Source organism: Octodon degus, unplaced genomic scaffold (assembly GCF_000260255.1).
Source record: "Octodon degus isolate 3935 unplaced genomic scaffold, OctDeg1.0 scaffold00073, whole genome shotgun sequence".
NCBI lineage: Eukaryota > Metazoa > Chordata > Mammalia > Rodentia > Octodontidae > Octodon > Octodon degus.
Genome location: NW_004524649.1, coordinates 8,636,493 through 8,655,667, shown reverse-complemented (window position 1 = coordinate 8,655,667; position 19,175 = coordinate 8,636,493). Strand labels below are relative to the sequence as shown.

General features: G+C 40.7%; 1 pseudogene; it reads right to left on the bottom strand.

Moving 5' to 3' along the window:
• Positions 1 to 913: 913 nt before the first annotated feature.
• Positions 914 to 1,384, bottom strand: LOC105742785 (annotated as a pseudogene).
• Positions 1,385 to 19,175: the final 17,791 nt, after the last annotated feature.

Genomic DNA, 19,175 nt, shown 5'->3' with positions numbered 1-19,175 from the left:
AGAATACAAATTTTTTTTTAAAAAAAGCCCTTTGGAAACAATGCAGAACTTCACCAAACAAAACAATAGGAATTTGATGATGGATGCTGCATTGCATAATGTTGTCTTCAAATTAGTTATTCGGATTACTAGACATAAGCATGCCAACTATGTTTTAAAATGTTATAAGAAATTAAAAAGGACAAGAAAAAAATAAGCATCAATTCCACTTCTCTATAAACCAGAAGAAATCACCAATAGAATTATCCAGGCTGTCCTACTTACATACTTAAATATATCTCTCCCCCACCTCCTGTTTCTTTCCTCATTTTAGGTTTTCCTTCCCTTTGAGCAGATTCTTTCCCTTTCACACTATCTATTTTACCTTTCAGATTTCATTTACTCTTTCAGGTTCTAACACTAGCAAGACAATAGTTTTCACATGCAGGTTTGATTTATTTTATTTATGAGTATGGTCTCTAGTATCTAGTAGCATCCATTTACCTATAAAAGCCTCAAATTTATCTTTTTTGTTATAGCTGAGCAATACTCCATTGTGTAAAAATGCCACATATTTTTTATCCATTCCTTAGTTGATGGGCATTTGGGTTGTTTCCAAGATTTAGCTATGACCAACTGCACTTCTATAAACATGGGTGCGCATACATTGCTGCGCTATGATGTTTTCAGTTCTTCTGGAAAAATACACAGGAGAGGGGTAGCTTGCTTGAATAGGATCTTCTATCCTAGCTTTTTGAGAAATCTCTACATTGACTTTCATAATGGTTGTACTAGTCTATACTCCCACCAACAGTAGAAAGTGGTTCTTTTTTTTCCCACAGCCCCTCAAGTAGTTGTTATTGGTTAATGCCTTTCTTTCTTTTTTTAACTGGGAAAGAAAGTACAAATTTAGAATTAGCCAGTTTAACTCAGTTTATATGATCCCAATTTTGTTGGCAACATCCAATACATCATAATCAGGAGCCATTTGAACATATGCCCTCTTCTCTCCATCAGGCTTCATTAGGGCATTGACATTGGCAACATCAGTGTCATAGAGCTTCTTTGCAGCTTGTTTGATTTGGTGCTTATTTGCTTTGACATCCATAATGAACATGAGTATATTGTTGCCCTTAATCTTTTTCATGGCTGACTCTGTGGTCAGGGGGAACTTGATGATGGCATAGTGGTCAAGCTTGTTTCTCCTGGGGACGCTCTTCTGAGGGTATTTGGGCTGCCTCCGAAGCTGCAGTGTCTTAGGATGGTGGAAGGTGGGTGACATTCATGCCTTCTTCTTTTTGTGACTGTGGATGCCTTTCAGCATGGCCTTCCTGACCTTCAAAGCTTTTGCTTTGGCTTCAGCTTTGGGAGGGGCAGGAGCTTCCTTCTTTGCCTTCAGCACCATCTTGGCAAAAAGGCCAGGTAATTTCTGGATAATAGTCATTCTTTCTAGGGTAAAATGGAATCTCAGTGTCTTTAATACACATTTCTCAAATGACCAATTATGTTGAACATTTTTTCATATATTCACTTATATTGTATTTCTTCATCTGAGAAGTGTATATTCATCTCAAATGTGCATTTGTGGATTGAGTCTTTGAATTTTGGAGGTCCGATTTTTTAAAAATTCTTTACATGTTCTAGCTAGAAGTCCTTCAAGGGACAGTCAGCAAAAATTTTTCCCAATTCATGGGTTTTCTTCCACATGTTTTATCCTGGAAAGGCGAAACAACATAAGTAAAAAACAAATAGATGCTAACGCTCCTATACTTAGTAACTTTTGTTGGTGACTCAGTTACTCTTCTCCAATTGCTGGGACAAAATACCTGACACCCAAAATTAAAGAGTGGAAGGTTCACTTAGCTCACAGTTTGTGGAGGTTTCAGTCCATATTTGGCTGGTTCCAAGGGAGAGCGGCACATGGAAGAGGGCAGCAGTTCATGGTGGTAGAAAACAGAAAAAAATAAGAGGGAGGAACAGCAACCGAGGCAGCTGGCAAGCCTCTCTCCCTTACCTACGTTTGTGTGCAGATTGTCCACACCAGGGCAGTTGTAGCACTCACACCCGTAGTCCCACCATAATCCCATCACTGGATCATGAACTAATCACAAACTCTAGAAGATACCCTAGTAATTGCGTGAGGCTGTGGGGGACTCCTAGACATAAACCTTAACAGTTGGTAACAGTATGTAACATAAAATTTGGAGAAACATTATCTCTTTACTTCTGATTGTAATGTGAGACAGCTTCAGAGATTTGAGTGCTGTAGAATTTCTGGCACTGCCTGCTGAACTCAATTTTAGGAAGGCTCCTGAACACCACTGACAAAGCAATCGTAGCCCATAGAAGTGTGTATGAAGCAGATTCCAGAGATGAGAGCACATTTTCCAGGGAATTCCCACAACTTAGAAACTTGGTAGACACTACCAGCAGGGTAGAAGTGGAACAGAAAAAATGGAGAAATCCACTTGGCCTCTAATATTTGTGAGCAAGAAAGTGTAGAGCAAACTAAGAAGTCCAGAAGGGTCCATCTTACAGGGTGTCAGAGTGTCTGCTAGGCCAGATGGAGAGAGATCCAACAAGCCAACCACAGACTGTGCATGAAAGAAGACTCCATGGGCTGGAAATTCAACTACTTTTTCCCAAGATTTTTTAGTTTTAAATGATCTTTTTTTAAAAAAAAAAAAAGAACTCCTTCATTTGTCTTCATTTAATTGCAAATACATGGTATTATGCATAAGGGAACCAAGAGACAGTGTGACCATAAAATATTCACTTCAGATTCTAATTTTGATTCTGGGGCCAAATAATAGAATAGAAGTATTCCAAAATGAGTCATAAGACCCACAAAGGTCTGAAGAGAAAAGATTTTTAACTCTTGGATCATATTAGAATGTACATAAGCTAATGAATCATATATTAGCACTACTTTCCGGGGTACTAACAGATGGCACTGCCACGAGAGAGAAGTGAAAATTACTCTCCTGTAGAAATCCACTTGGGTACAAAACCAGTGACCCAGAGCCCAAGAGTTTGACCTTCAAAAGGGAAGAAGAGTTGCTTTGAATTTGGGAAAGAAATAAATAATATTGTAAGCAAAGAAAAAAAAAAATGATGTGAGGGAAATCGAACTAGGTCCCAGAGGTCATGGAGACTGGCTTGGCTAGAACCATATGGGCTTTGACATAGCCTTCCTGTCACATGCTGTGGTTGTTGAGCCCATCCTGTGCCATTTCTTTATTTCTCTTTTGGTTTCTCTTTGATTTTGTCTTTAGCAGCTTTTATGTTGACTCACTTTTGAGACCTGCCACTGGGATCTGCTTTGCCCACATGCACAGAGTTCCAAACCCTTTTAGTGGCCCTCAGTAAAGCAAAACTCAGCTCCTGTGACTCAGCTCAGGATGACCTCCAGGGGCAACTTGTCCTCCAATGTGCCCTGCACGATGGGGCTGAGGCTCAAATCTTGACCCAAATCACCCCTAGTTCACATTTCTCCTCTCATCTTGCTTCTGCATTCCTTCACTGGTTCTCTTAGGAGCATTTCCTTCACAAGTGTCTGACAAATTTTTGTATGGGACCAGCTCTGGGGCCAGGGAGATAGCTCAGTGGAATAAGTGCTAGCCTATATGGAACCAGCTCCTGGGAGCCAAACCCAAAATACCCTCCAATGCTTAGTGGTGTCTATCCACAAGTTCAACTGAGCTTTTCTTCTCAGCATTGGTAACTGGATTTATATTGGAGCACAGAATGTCCCAACACATTTCCTGGGGACATCCCAGGAAGTATAGATGGCAACTATGATAAAAAAAAGCCATAGATAAAATGATGAGAAACCCCAGTCTTTCAGTGACAGGAATAATAAGTGAGTTTTGCATTTTAAATACTTTGTTTAGCAAGACTGCTAGATAGGTTTTTTGGATAAACTGGAGAGGACAACTCATCAGTCAACAAAAGTTAAGAGCTTTCCCTGGGGGATCTGTTTGAGTTGGAGCTATATTGCAAACTAACCCTGAGTCTGTGAGGAAGGTACCACCTTGTGTCATGGGTGTAGAACATTTTCCCTGAGAATTGGGAGGTGTTATCAAACAAGAGATCTGAATTCTCCTTGTCTATTCAGAAGTCACAAATACTATTTATTTCTTTCCCAAATTCAAAGCAACTCTTCTTCCCTTTTGAAGGTCAAAGTCACAATTGTTAGGAGAAAATCCAACTCATGATTTTCCTTTTCATGTTTTTTTAAATGAAAATGTCATAAGAAGATTGTCTTTGGTCATAATTATGTTCTATAAAATGTAGTAGACTTTACATGAGAAAACAGTTTTATTTGTTTATTTTTTAAAGACAAAGTCTTGCTGTGTTTGTTCAAGTTAACCTCATATTCCTGGACTCGTGTTTATCTTGTCTCAGCCTCCTGAATAGTTCGGCCGCCAGCTACATGCTACAAATACTACTACGCCTGGACCGAATAATTTTTATTTCTAATCTACAGGCCTTTCAGCACCATTATGCTGCTAATGTTTGTTGTAAGTCTCCCAAGACATTATTTTCCAAGCTTAATGATCATAAAATTGTTTTTCAGAGCATCTTTGTGGTTATAAAAAATATTGTACACTGACAAAATTCCTCTTTGCCTTCTTTCATCTGATCTCTTCAATTCTTTCTTTTGACTCTTCATCTGAGTCACCTGATATAAAAATGAGGATGAGAAACATAGATGTTTACCAGTCTCCCATCCACCCACTGTGAACTCAGACACTTACCTTGAGAGGGATGAGGTGGATGATGATCTCCTGTGTTCTTTTCCTACAACTAGATTAGAAATCCCTAGAGGACAGAGTAAAAGTTGAAACTCAATGAGTACAATTAAACACTGATATTCATATTGAATTAGAATAATTAATATGGTAGTTCCAAAGCTTACCAAGCATTCCCACAAGGGGCAGTTTTTACAATAACTGTGAGAAATTGTCACAAAATGTAAAATCTTTGTATTTATTGTTGTTGCTACTGTTCAAAATGTAAAATCTTTATATTTATTATTGCTGCTCCTGTCCCTGGGACAATTCTCATGGACAGATCTTCATCTATCTACTTATTTACCTTTCATCTCTTCCCCCTAGAATGTAGGTTTCATAAGACCAACGACTTTACCTCTCTTGCTGCTGTACCTATAGGACTAGGTACATAGCAAATGCTCAATATGGAACTATGAAAAGAATAAAAGAAAGAAGAAAAAATGCGTTGAGAAAAGGAAGAAATGAAAGAAGAGAGGGAGGATAGAAAAAATAGAAAGGAGAATGAGATCTGTTATGATCATGATCTTAAATGTCCGCCAAATGCTAGGCCACCTTGATCACCACCATTGGAAATGGGGCTGAGTGGAAGGAAGTTAGGTATTGGAGATCCACTCTTGAAGGGAATGCTGGGACCCCAGCCTCTTTGTCTCTCTCTCTCTTTGCTTCCTGCCCACCATAAAGTGAGGTAACAAATTTCTTCTGCCACATAATTCTATCCTGATTCTCCCAAAAGCAACAGGATTAACCATGGACTGGAATCTCTGACGCCATGAGCCAAGTAAACCTTTCCTCTTTATGCATTGGTTATCTCTGGTATTTTGTTACATCAATAGAAAGCTGGCTAATGCAGGAGGTGATGAGTGCACATATTCACAACACTTTTTTGCTTTTTGTTAGGGTGTGTATGGCTGCTACCTTAAACACACACCCAGAATATTCTATTAAACAGTAGTATGAGTGGTCATCCGGAAGGTGAGTGGCTGGGAACTTATGATAATTCTATTGGCAGAATAGTGTTAGGGAATTCACTGTGAGTTGAAAGTCATGGTGGATGTCTATTTTGGCCAGCTCATTCATCTAGGTATTAGAAGAAAGTTTAATTGATGATAAATCTGTGAGACAAGGAGCCTAACTCAGGTGGTATCAATCAGGCTCAAGTTGGAAGAAACAGAGGACTAGACTTGGAGTGGTGGGCAGTGCCAGAAAGTGGAGAGGAGGTATCATCACTAAACAGACGTTTCACGGTGTTCCAGGCACATGTAACAATGCTGTTTCCCCCAAATACTCACTACAGTAACAAATTTCTTACTTTTCAAAAGCAGAGATTTTTCATGGGAGTCAGTGAAGAGATACCAAAGCAACCTCTTTACCAGAGACTGATGTTAAATCCAACTACTTCTCACATGTGAAAATTGCTGATTTTCACATGCTAGAAGAAAGTGGCTCTCAATTTCTTATTGCCTGAAGACCTCTCCCTCAGTGATGGACTGATAAGAACCTGACTCAAAACAATTCCAACATTAAAACTGTCTAATAGCGTGAGATCATTATGTAATTTTCCACTCTTCTGAGTTAGAAATCTCAGCATCCATCTTGACCTCTGCCTTCCCTCATTATTATACTCAGCCTATAATCAAGCTCTAATATGCTTTTCCATCCCTGTGCTTCTTCCTTCACCTTACCTGACGTCCTTCCCTGTGAGGATGTGCCCTCTCACCCGCTGGCGGGGTGGCTCTTGCTAGCTGCTTCCAGGCTCTGTGAATGCTGGCTGCACACCAGGGATGCTTTGGAAAACTTCAGATGATGGAGAGCAAAATACAGACAAGGCTTGGTAAGCCTATGATAAGTGGATTCATCAGGGGGTCACTGTTTCCAGTGTAGGGCAATCAGGAGACCCTTTATTTTTCTCAAGAAACACTAGCGAGTTTCATTCTTTAATTACTGTAACAAGATGCCCAGTAAGGAAGAATTCAATACACAAAGTATTGCAGCACATTTGTTTTGCATAGGCAAAAACATGAGGTCATCACAAAACACATTTTTTGTTCTACTACCTACTTATGAAAAGGTAGAGAAAGGCTATATGGTAGATTGCATGATGTGCCTGCCATTGTGCTTCTCCCTGTCCTTGGTATGGCTTCCCCTGGGGGAGGATTGTAGTCCTGACCTTTTAATATCAGATTTGACCATGTGGCTGTACTTACTGGAATGTAGGTGGAAGGTAGATTGTGACAGCTCATCTTTTAAGTGATAAAACATACCTCAGCTTGCCTTTTTGAGTTTCCAAGTCCCTGAGCACCATAGCTGATTATTTTTTCCAGGCCTTTACTTTATTATATACACATGTATTTTATTTATTTTTCATTGATGTGTAAATGTACATATTTGTGGGGCATAGAATGACATTTCAATCCTTGTACACAAGGTATAATAATCAGGTCAGGATAAATAGCATGTGTCTTTTCAGACATATGTTCTTTCTGTTTGGAACACTCAAAATTCTTTCTACTGGCTATTTTGAAATGCACTATTAATTACTTTCAAGCATAATTACCCTACTGTGCTGTGGAGGATATTAGAGTGTATTGCTTTTACCCAACCAGGCTCCTGTTCCATTACCATCCTCTCTCCATCTCCCCTCCCACGCACCATTCCCAGGCTCTAGTAACCAGAATTCTTTCTACTCTTTACTTCTATAAGTTCAATTGTTTCGGCTCCCACATGCAAGTGAACACATGAGCAGTTGTCTTTTCATGACCAGAGCTCACTATCCATGATCACTAGGTACAAACATGCAGCACAAACCCCCAAATGGTAGAAGCCTACAGTGTCCCCTACCCTTGCTGAACTGGTAGACCAACTGCTGACCCATGGTCCCATAGCAAATGGATATTGCAGGTCACTGGGCTTTAGGCATATTGCCTGTGTAAAACTGGTGACAGCTTGATTTAATGTCAGGGCCACAGGGCTTCCCACTGCTTTGTGTGTATGGCTCAGCCATAGCTGCTTTATTCTTTATAAGAAAGACCTTTCCAGCCGCCCTTTTGAGTTTTCATCTCATGCTTCTGATTTCTGCTACTTTATCTTTATTCTGCTATTTTTTTGCACCATAAGCAAAATGCAAAATAATGAGGCATACCACAAATAACTGGACTGGAGATAAAATAAATAAGTTCTGGGCAGAAGGAAAATACTGCAATAAAATGTTGATCACATTTGAAAAACAGATTACATAAGGCATAAATTCTAACCATCCTATTGACCATGGGTGTCACTGGGAAGAAATGATCAACAACAGGGACAAGGGCCTCCAGTTCACATGATAAAACTTGCAGGGAAAAAAGCATAGAAAACTCATGTAACTGAAAAATCATGTTGAAAACTGCAGTTATTGAGAAAAATTAAACTCAGTAGAAATAATCAACAGAAAATAAAACAGTGACTAATTGAGTAGAAATTAACCAAATAATCAAATCTTCTGGAGAACATGTTGATGTGGAGGAGAAGACAGCCCCAGGGAAATGGAACTTGGAAAAGTACTCTCTATAGTGGACATGGCAACTGGAGGATCTAACCAACTGGGGTGTATATCTGAGGGCGTGAACCATCACCTCAAGCCTGGCTGTGTCCTGCACTGAAGCCAAAGGACTGGTGAGGGCACAAGCTACACTTTTTTCCTTTGCAGGCTCAGCTGCATCCAGGGTCCTTGACTGCCTGGGCCTCATGGTGGACTTGTGAGTCTCGTACCCTGGGGTCCAGCTCCCAGGGTACTTCCCTCTCCCAGCAGTCTCTGTGGGAGGCCACCTGCAGGGGATCCCAGCAGTGCATCCCCAGCTGGCTCCTTCAGCCAGTAGTCAGTGGGATCATCTCTAAGTCTGTTTTTTTTTCAAGTTAGCTATAGTAAGAAGAAACCCTTGAAAGTATGTCACTATGTTAAAGCAGAACTTCCTGAGACATGGGACATTCTTTGGAAAGCACCTCCTTGCTTGCATGGAAGGCACCTCTCAGCCACACTGCTACACTGCCTGCGGTGCACCTGGGAGATTGAGTGACCAGAACCACCTTCTTCAACACATCTTTTCTTAATTCTGTGCTACAGTCTGGTGCAGTAGTCTCTCACGTGATTACTGGAAGTGATTTTCATGCATGGATAGATGTTGAAATAGATATTTCCATAGGTGAACCATGAGCTTGGGTATGAAAAGAAAGAACAATTATTTATTATGAGACACAACATTTTACAGTAACTAGGTCACCTGGGCCACATGATGAAGCTGAGAATCACTAGGATTTTAAAACTTAGTATTGTGGTTTTCTGGTTTGGCCCAGTCTGAAGGAGACAGCAACTCCTAACAAGAGTTCTCACTAAAAAAACCCCAGCAGAGTCAAGCCTTTGACCTAACAGGAGATGTGCAGGAAATAAGGATGAGCAAATGACACAGCATACAGTCCACAAGACAAGGGGCTTGTCTCTCCCAAAAGTCAATGTTTCAGACACAAGAATACAATTAGGGTAGGGGAGAGGCCTCTTCTATGTAAAAGAAACATGATACATAAAATGGGTGGTCTTGACCGGACCTTAATTTTGAAACAAACAAACCCAAATACTTAGTAGTTGGTGAATACACAAATGAAATGTAGTGCATATCCCAACTGGAGGTTTTTTTCCAGTAATGTTGGACATTATTGAAATGTAGGGACACTTTTGGCTATAAGTGAACCTTGAAAATATGGTAAGAAGTCACACATATATTATAGTATTTTTAAGAAATGTTCAGAATAGGCAACAATCTTAGCTTCAAAAAATGAACTGTTTACCACCATGGACTGGAGGACAGGGAAAGGGAGTGACCCTAATGTGCAAAAGATTTCTCTTTGGGTGAAGAAAAATATTCTAGAATTAAAATTTCATAGCGACGTTAACTATAAAACCTTCTGAATACACTGACACCCATTCAATGACTGACACTTATAGTCCATGAATAGTACATCTGAATGAATAAATCAATAAATGTAGCAAAGCTCTATAGACAGACAAGAAACTCTAAAAGTTCTGAATAGAACTTTTTAGAATAATTAAGGAAATTTGACTATGGATTGCACATAGGATGATATTAAGGAAATCATGCAAGCATGATCAGAACACTGGTTGGTAAGACAATGAGTTCTTGATACATGGTAATGTGTTTAAGAATGAAATATCATGCTAATAATTTGTTCTCAATAGTGTAGTAAAAACTAAGCATAATTAAAAATTCATGAATAGAATTAAAGCTTGGCAAACAATGATTTATTTATTTATTTATTTATTTATTTATTTATTTATTTGGTACAGGGTCTCTCTATGCAGCTTGGACTCATAGTGACCCTCCTGTCTTAGCCTCCTCAGTGCTGGGATTACAGTGTGCCACCACGCCTAGTTTCAGTAGCCAACTCAGAGCACCTGGGGGTGGGGCCAGTGCAGCACTGGGTACCAGGGATTGAACCCAGGTCTGTAACCTTGCCAGGCAGGTGTTTAGACAACTGACCTATCTCCCCAGCCCCCAAAATAATGGATCGAAATTGTGGGCATGTGGCTTGTCACTAGACACTTGTTTCCATTTTCTGTATCTTCAACATTTTTACAGAAAAGTTTAGAGAAATACTGAGGTGCTAATGAGAGCCTTTAGGGCAGTGAAGGCCAACCTGTTAGAGCTTTCAATGTCACAAAGAGCTGGCTGAGGCACATGTGCATCCTTGGCCTAGGGTATCAGAAGTGTCCATCGGTGGAATCAACAATATGAAGACAACACGCCTCTCACAGTACCTGTTCTGTTGAGGTCATCCCAGCCAAGCTCATCATCATCTCTGGAAGCTGAGCTAGCAACAGGAGAGCGGAGTTAGCTGGGGAGACAAGAGTGGGAGAATAGCCAGGAAAACTGTGGGGGAAGAGTGAAGAACAAGAGTGGAGATACCCTCATGAGCTACTGAGCCATTGTGTAAATCTACACTCTAAAAATAATTCTTGTGGAAAGAAACAGCCAACTAAACAGAATGAAATAGGGATCTCAGAATCTGACCCCAGAACATGTGGGAACTGTTTGTATTTGAAGGTGACATTAAACATCAGCGAGAAAAGGACAGATGGTGTAATACATTGCTCTGGGTCAAATAGCTAGCTGCTTGTAACAATCCAAGGTGGATTTTTTTTATTCCTTATTTCAAATATATTATACATGTTGATCTTTCAAAAGTCAAACCATAAAATATTAGCCTAAAGATATTAGAGCCATAGTTTGTGTTTCTATAGCTGAGTAACAAACTGACACTGTAAAATAGTGATGTATTGCCATTCTTTTGGTGGGGATTGGTACCATGGTGGTCACTGAGAAAAATGGCATTATTGCCACTGGGAAAATTTTGATACCCAAAATTTGGTGTCGCTGGAGACTTTTACTATATTGCCTTTGCAGAAAATTGTGCTGTTCTGAATGTCATCAAATGCAAAAAGCTGGAAGCTGTCTGACTTTAGGCCCGTGTGGAAACCTAACATTCTAAACGGACCTGCAATCTTACCATGCAGGATCTGCAGTGAGAGCGAAGTGTACCTTTCCCTGCGTGCACAGCCAAATGCACCGAGGCCCTGCAAGGATCAGCAGAGCTGGGAAACTTCTATAGAGATGAAGCTGGCTTGGCATCTCAGGACTGGTGAGGAGAGAGGTGTTCAGAGGCCTTCCGAGATGTCCACACTTGCTCTCTCCTGGGAGTCTGTGCAGAGTGGGCCATGCTGAAGGGCTGCGCAGGAAAGGACCTTAAAATGTCCGAGAATGCATTTGCTCTACCCCGATACCTAGGCAGTCACCTCCTCGCTCGCTCTCTGGCTGGCCCCAAGTCTCAGCCCCATCTGGTATGCAGGGCAGTCTGGATGGGTCACCACTCCACAGCTGAAGGCTCCACAGTGCCCAATACACATGGCAGGAGGAAAACCAGAAGTCTGCAGATTTCTCGGCTCTTCCTCTGTTCTTCCCTCAGTTGCACTCTCTGGAAAAGGATAAAGTTTCATTTTTCAACAGATGCAAATAATGCTTCCAGATCATAGGGGGCAAAATGTTGAGTTTTAGTTTCCAATGTCATTATAGTTTTTCCTTTATCATGTCATTTCTATCATTCATCTGCCCAGTGCTTTTCAAACAGAAGTTCCCTGTTATCCATTTGTCCTTCTTATTCAGGAACAGATACCCAAGTAGTTTACCTGGGTTTAGCTACCAAAAATAAAAGCATTTTCTAATCTCTTTTACAGCTGTATGTGACTGTATGACTGTTTCACAGAAAATTGGGACAATGTGAGAAGTGTCTTACGACTTCTAGGAAGTGTCTTTAATGAAAAGGATAAGCATTCTTTGCTTCTTTATCCATCTGCTATTTAAAATGTAACTGTGATGGCTGGAGCTCTAGCAGCCATTTTGGAACATGAACTAGACAGCACAGCCCACAAAAGACCCAAGTTTGCTTTGTGGCAAACTATTTGAGTAAAATAGAAGCAGCTTACATGTTTAGAAGAATCATTGTTATTCTGTATTTTATGCCATTTACAACCCATCCTAAGTCATGATTTAACGGTCCTCATCCTGCATGTCTTTTCCTTGTTTCCTCATCAACGTACTGTATCCCACCAACAGTGACACTACCCATTACCCTGACTGTGCCAGAGCCAGGAAGACACTGGTCTCTGAGTTTCTGAAGAAAGGGCAGCATGCCCTGCTGTAAGGTTCCAGTTGCAAGTAGGAGAAACCTAAGGAATGAGCAGCGTAGTCCTCCTACTCAGGATGCCCAGCTGCCCAGAATAGCACTGCCCACAGTGGCTCAGGGCTGCCACCACAGACCCTTTTTCTCCTCATCTCCTCACCCCCACTGCCTTGGTATCAGCCTCAGCCTCAAGCTGGAGTCCAGATGTTCGTCAGGCTATTACCTCCAGATGCTCTGCCATCCATGGAAACAAGCTTCTTGGGCATCTTCCACAGAAGCAACGCATCTCAGCTACATTCCTCATGGCTGAGACCCAAGAACCAACACCCCAATATGAAGAACTAGAGATTTATTTTGGCTCATGTTTTAGTCCATGGTTGGCTGCCTCCAGGGCAGGACAGCATGTCAGAGAGGTCTGGCGGTGGAGAGCTGCTCAGGGCATGGTGGACAGGAAGCAGAGGAAGAGGAGAGGAGCCAGGAAAAGAAACACACTGTTCTAAGCCACACCCCTAACACTCCCCGTGACCTGCCTTTTCCAAACAGGTCTCATCTCCTAATAGCACATTTAGCCCATAAGTGATAAGCCCCGTGATCTGATCACCTCCCAAAGTCCTGCCTATGATAGAAGGAGGCTTTGAGGGGCAGATCTATGTGTATTTTATTTATTTATTTATTTATTTATTTATTTATTTATTTATTTTGGCAGAACCAGGGATTGAATTCAGGCCCTTGCACTTGCCAGGCAAGCGCTTATTCTACTGAGCTATCTCCCCAGCCCTTTTGAATATATATATGAACCACAACATGAAGCCCCTCTCAGTGCCGTTGGCCAGAAGTGGACTGCACACTGTGACCCCTGCCAGAGAGCCTGGGTCATCTCAGATCTGGAGTGAGGTCAGTGACAGCTGTAAATGAACACATGGATAATGTCAGAGCTGGGTAAAAGCTGGGGAAGTAAGGAATGGAGGGCTCCATTAATTACAAATGGATGTCAGCCAGGAGCCAATAGCAGCCACCACAAATATGAACCAACCAAGGAATTGTAATTCTTGCATATAATTAATATGAACTTTTATATCAAATCCAAAAATATAACAATATAACTGTCCTTCACCTACTATTTAGCTTATGAGAAACCCCTGAATATTAGAGTTGAGACCCCTCTGTTAGTTGTTCCCCTTCTCCTTCTCTAAACACAGTCTGCTGTAATTCCCACGTATTTATACAAGATTTAGGTGTATGCACGCATTCCTGAGGAACATGTGGCATTATCTAGCAAAGCAAAAGATTAGCATAACCTAAGACTCAGTAATTTTATTTCTAGGCACACGCAATTTGTATGCTTTGATAGTGTACATAAATAACATCGTGCTGGTACACAGTCTTCTGCAATCTGATTTTTGTCCGTCTTAGGTTGGTAAGACTTGTGCACCTTGTTGTGCGCAGCATTGATGTATGCGCTGTCATTGCTGCTTGTGTTCCATGAGATAAATATGCCACAGTTGGTTTACCAAGACTCCCGATGATGGAATTATGCCATTTCCAAACTTCTACTATTACAACTTTCTCTCATGAACAGTCTACATACAGCCATTCTTCACCACGCTCAGGAGATTGATTAGCTCCAGGGTCCCTAAAGATACCCAAACCTGCAGGTGCTCTAGGCCCTTGTATACAAAAGTGTGGAATTTGTATCTAAACTGCACACAAAGACTGGGCATGGTGGCACTCTCCTGTAATCCCAGCTCTTGGGAGGCTGAACACAAGTGGATCACTGCTAGTCCGCTCTATATAGTGAGACCCTGCAGACCTCGTACACCCTGTCCTAAAATACAAATAAATAAAAAATAAAAATAAAGAAACTGCACACATCCTCCCTTGGGCTTTAAATCATCTCCATGTTACTTATGGTACCTAATGCATTGAAAATACTACAAGAATAAATGCTGTTATGTTGCTTAGGAAAAAAAAATGTGAAAAAGAGTGTGCATATTCAGTACAGATGAAATTTTTTGGAATATTTTTGAGCCATGGTCGGTTGAATCCAGAAATAGGGAACCCACAGAGGATCAACTGTGAATCTTCTTGACCACATGCACAAGGGTTTCTCAAGAGAGGAATTTCTTTAGGAACAGAATTGCTGGGGCATCAGATACTGGAATCTTCAGCCTTCACCAGAGCTGCCAATTCTTTCCCAAATGATGGGGTCAGTTTACTCTCCCAACAGAAAGAAGACAGCTCCTGTTTCTCAGCAAACTTTCCAACACTTGGTAGCCTCAGAATTTTCCTTTTCACAAAATTAACTTTTAAAAATCTTACATCAAACCCAAAGATGTGAAGAAAAATATAATTGCATTTTGCCTCGCCTGCAGCGTATGAGAAAACCCCTGAAGCTGGGGCCCCTCTCTCTCATGCCCCATCTCCTTCCTCTAGTCCAAGAGCCCACTCTGCCATAGTTTCCATGGACATAGACAAGAATCAGAAGTTATCATCAGAGCTAGAATGCAGCCTGAGGGATGGGGAGATAGCTCAGTAGAATAAGCGCTTGCCTGGCAAGCACAGGGTTCTGAGTTCAATCCCTGGTACCACAAAAAAAAAAAAATTGAATGTAGCCTGAGAATTAACATTACAATGTCAATATCGTTGAATGCATGAGGTCAGAATTTTCATGGCCCTTATTAGAAAAGAGATGGTCATTTTTCCCATATTCAGTTATCTCTGATGTTCATCTTCTGTAACTTTGCCTTACACATGTTTTGGGCACTTGTCCCTCGAATCGTTTGTCTTACTGATGGTGGAAGCTACTTCTGTGTCCTGTAGAAGAGGCCTTCTTCCTTCTGTGTGCATCAGCCGCAAGTTTGGCAGAACCAGGGATTGAACTCAGGCCCTTGCACTTGCCAGGGAAGTGCTTATTCCGCTGAGCCATCTCCCCGGCCCCCTTTCACCTTTTAATGAAGCTACTGAAGAACCACAAATATAGGTTCTGATTATTTTCATGGAAGGTTTGTGTTTTTTTCCCCTAAAATAATCATTTCCTTCTGATAGTAAAAGACTATTCTTTTTTCTTTCAAAATTTTAAGTATTTAAAAATCACATTATCTGTATCTTACCTTTTATGATATAGAATTTACCATTAAGTTTTAAACATGCACTGTGATTTCTTCTTTTAATTTTGAAAAATTTGAAATTAAAAGATCACATATATGTTTATATGACTTTTGATGTGTCAATTTTTTAAAAATATGATTATGGTAAAATGTATATAATATAAAATTTATTGTTTTAACCTTCTCAAACATATGGTTCCCTGGAATTAAGTACCTTCACATGGTAGAGCAAACATTCTCATAATCCACCTCTACATCTCTCTATTTTGCAAAACTGAAGCCCTGTGTTCAATAAACCATAAATCAAATTTGCTCTCCTCCAACCCCCAACAGCCTCCATCCTACTTTCCCTAAGTATATGGCTACTTGCAATATTTCATAAACATAGACTCATCCGGTATCTGCCCTTTGATGACTGGTTCATTTCACATAGTATGATTATCTTCAAGATTCATCAATGTGGTAGCATATGTCAGAATATCTTTCCTTTTAAAAACTGGCTAGTAGTCCTGTGCATATGTACACCAACGTTTTTATCCATTTACATGTCCTTGATACTTGGTTTGTTTCTCTCTTTTAGCTATTCCAACTGCTGTTACTACAAAAGTGGGAGTATGGATATTTGAGTCTCTACTTTCTGTGTTTTGGATATACAGTCAGAAGTGGAATTACCAGATCCTATGTGATAATTTCCCTTTCAATATTCAGAAGAGCAGCCACACTATTCTGGGCAGCAGCTGCAACCCTTTGCAGCCCTACCGACAGTGCACAAGCAGCCCAGCTCCTCCCGTTTGTAGTTTCTGGGCTTTGATCCCCTGCATCCTTATGAGAGGAGGTGATCACTGTGGCTTTGATTTGCATTTTCCTAATGATGAACGATATTAAACATTTTTCACATGTTCATTAGCCAGTCATGTCTTCTTGGAAGGAATGCATACTCATGTATTTTGTCTACTTTTTTATTTTTTAGAAAGAATACAAAAGTGTAATAAAAAATTAGAAGTGATACAGAATTTCACTAAATAAAATAATATGAATTCGACAGTGTTTGTTGTATTGCAGTGTTGTCTTCAACTTAGTTGTTCAGGTTACTAGATATATGCATGCAAAATTGGAAAGAGAAAAAAGTTAGAAGAAACTAGGAAAGGGGTCGGGGAGATGGCTCAATAGAATAAGTGCTTGCCTGGCAAGCACAGGGCCCTGAGTTCAATCCCCAGTACTGAAAAAAGAAAGAAAGAAAGAAAGAAAGAAAGAGAGAGAGAGAGAGAGAGAGAGAGAGAGAGAGAGAGAGAGAGAAAAGAAATTAGGAAAGAAGAGGGAAAAATGAAAAAAAAGAAGACAAAAGAATTAAACACTAACTGCTCCTTTCTTTAGACCATCAGAATTCCACAGAACAATTATCCAAGCCATCCTATATACATATATACATACATATATCTCTTTCCCCCACTCCATCTCCTGTTTTTTTCATCTCAGTAATTCCTTCCTTTTGGACAGATTCATTGCTCTTCAATCCAGCTGGGATTTTTGTTGTTCCTGAGTACCAAGGGTTCTTTATGTAGTCTGCATATTAACCTCTTATCAGATATATGTTTGCAAACATTTTTCTCTCTTTTAACTGGTTGCAGTTTTATCCTGTTGGTTGTGGCTTTTGATGCACAGAGCTTCTGAATTCTGACAGAGTGCAATTTATGTATTAAGCTTTATTACCTGTGCTTTTGGCACTGTATGCAGGAAATTATTGCCAAATCCACGTGTGAAGATTCTCTAAGGAGTAGATGCTAACAGCTGATTCATCTCCAAGGGCTGCCACTAGAAAATACCGCAAACCCACTGGCTTAAGCCAGTTTCTGGAGGTTACAAGTTCAAGCCCAAAGTGCTCTTGGCTTCTCCAGTGACATCACTCATGGGATTGCAGGTGGCTACATCTCTGTGTCCTCACACAACCTGTCTCTCTGTGCACTGCTCTACCTCATCCTCTTCAATAGAACAGCATCCCTGCAAGATTAAAGCCTCCCTCTTGCAACCTTCTTTCATTTTAACTACCTTCTTTTTAAAGATTTCCAGATACAGTCATATTCTGGGTATGACTTCTGAGGGGACACAATTTAGTCTAGAACACTGTCTCAAAATCCTCTTGGTCAAGGCAGGTAACTCATTAGGCTGGTTGCTGGTACACAGTGTGAATCAGTTAACGCTAGCAATGGCTGCTACTCTGTCATTATTAAAAGCCCAGTTGAGAGTGTGCATAATGCGGGCAGAGAATCAGGTGTGACTCTGCAAGTTTAGGCCACTTTTTAATATTTCACACTCAACTCTAACCCTTGGTAGGAATGTGACTATGCTCAAGTCATGCAGTCTCCTGGAAAGGTAATGTCTTTGCTGTAAAAGCATCAGTGCCTCATCTCAGGCCTCATTTTAGGGTCTTTTGGGAGTCAGGAGCAGATAAAGTAATGTATTCAGGTGCTAGGCACAAAATAAATGAAGGCCACTACAGCACCTGAGGCAGAATAAAATTGTAATAAATATGAAATCTGAGGAAAATGGTAGCTACCTGTGGTGGAAATGATGAACAGAGCAGAATGTCTTCCAGGCACATAGTTCACCCACTTCCAGAGATGGGCACCATTTCCTTGGCATTGAAACATTTGAAGAAAGCTCACGATCAAAGAAAAATGCATAGTAAAAATTCAGAAAGCCAAACAAAACAACTTTTCAGAAAAGGGACAGATATTTATGATTTTTTTAAGTGGACAATATTTTACTCCTTGGATCCTAAAACAAACCACAAAACTGGTTCACCATTTCCTTCTGCTGTCTGGATTCCTACAGCTGCCTGAGTTCTTTTCTTTCCCAGCCTCTTAAAGTTTGTGATCTACCTTCCATTGACTTCCTCCCCCGACCCTTCAATGCCCCCATTCTAAGCAAAGTAGATTTCTTCTGTGTGGGATCAAAGGTCCCTATTTGATCTGGATGCCTGTATGAAGCGTACATTTCACCTTGTTTGGGTGACAGTTTGCTGTCCTGGCTATTTGCCAGATGTTGACTACTTTAGTTTTCATGCTGGTTTCGTGCTATGGATACAATAAACACTGGCATTTTATGAATAAGAAGGCAAAATTGAAGAAAAGTGACAAAACTGTCCAAATCTACCCAGCTACAAGTGAGAGCAATGATTTGTCCATGACCCTGAGTGCTGCTTTTCCCTCAGAGAAACCAGAAGCAGAGCCATGGGATCCTTGCCAACCTCTTCCCTCAACACTCATCAGAGGCTTTACCACAGCATCCACTCAGAAATACTAGTCTTTGCAGGTAGCAAAGTAGTGTGGATCAGGTGCATGGTGGTTAACAAATCTCGCTTAATCCAGGAGTATTGTGAAATACCTAGGGGAAGGAGAGGAGTTCACATCCATCATGCAGTTCTAATTAGACCTTGTTTCTTTCTTTGAGTATTTGAAGGGCTGGAGCAGCTGAGCACTCTGAATTATATACCCAACAGGAGTAGGGGAGCAGGCCGAGGGGTAGGTGTGCAGCTCAGGCTGTTGGACATCCAGGGTTGTTCCCTAAC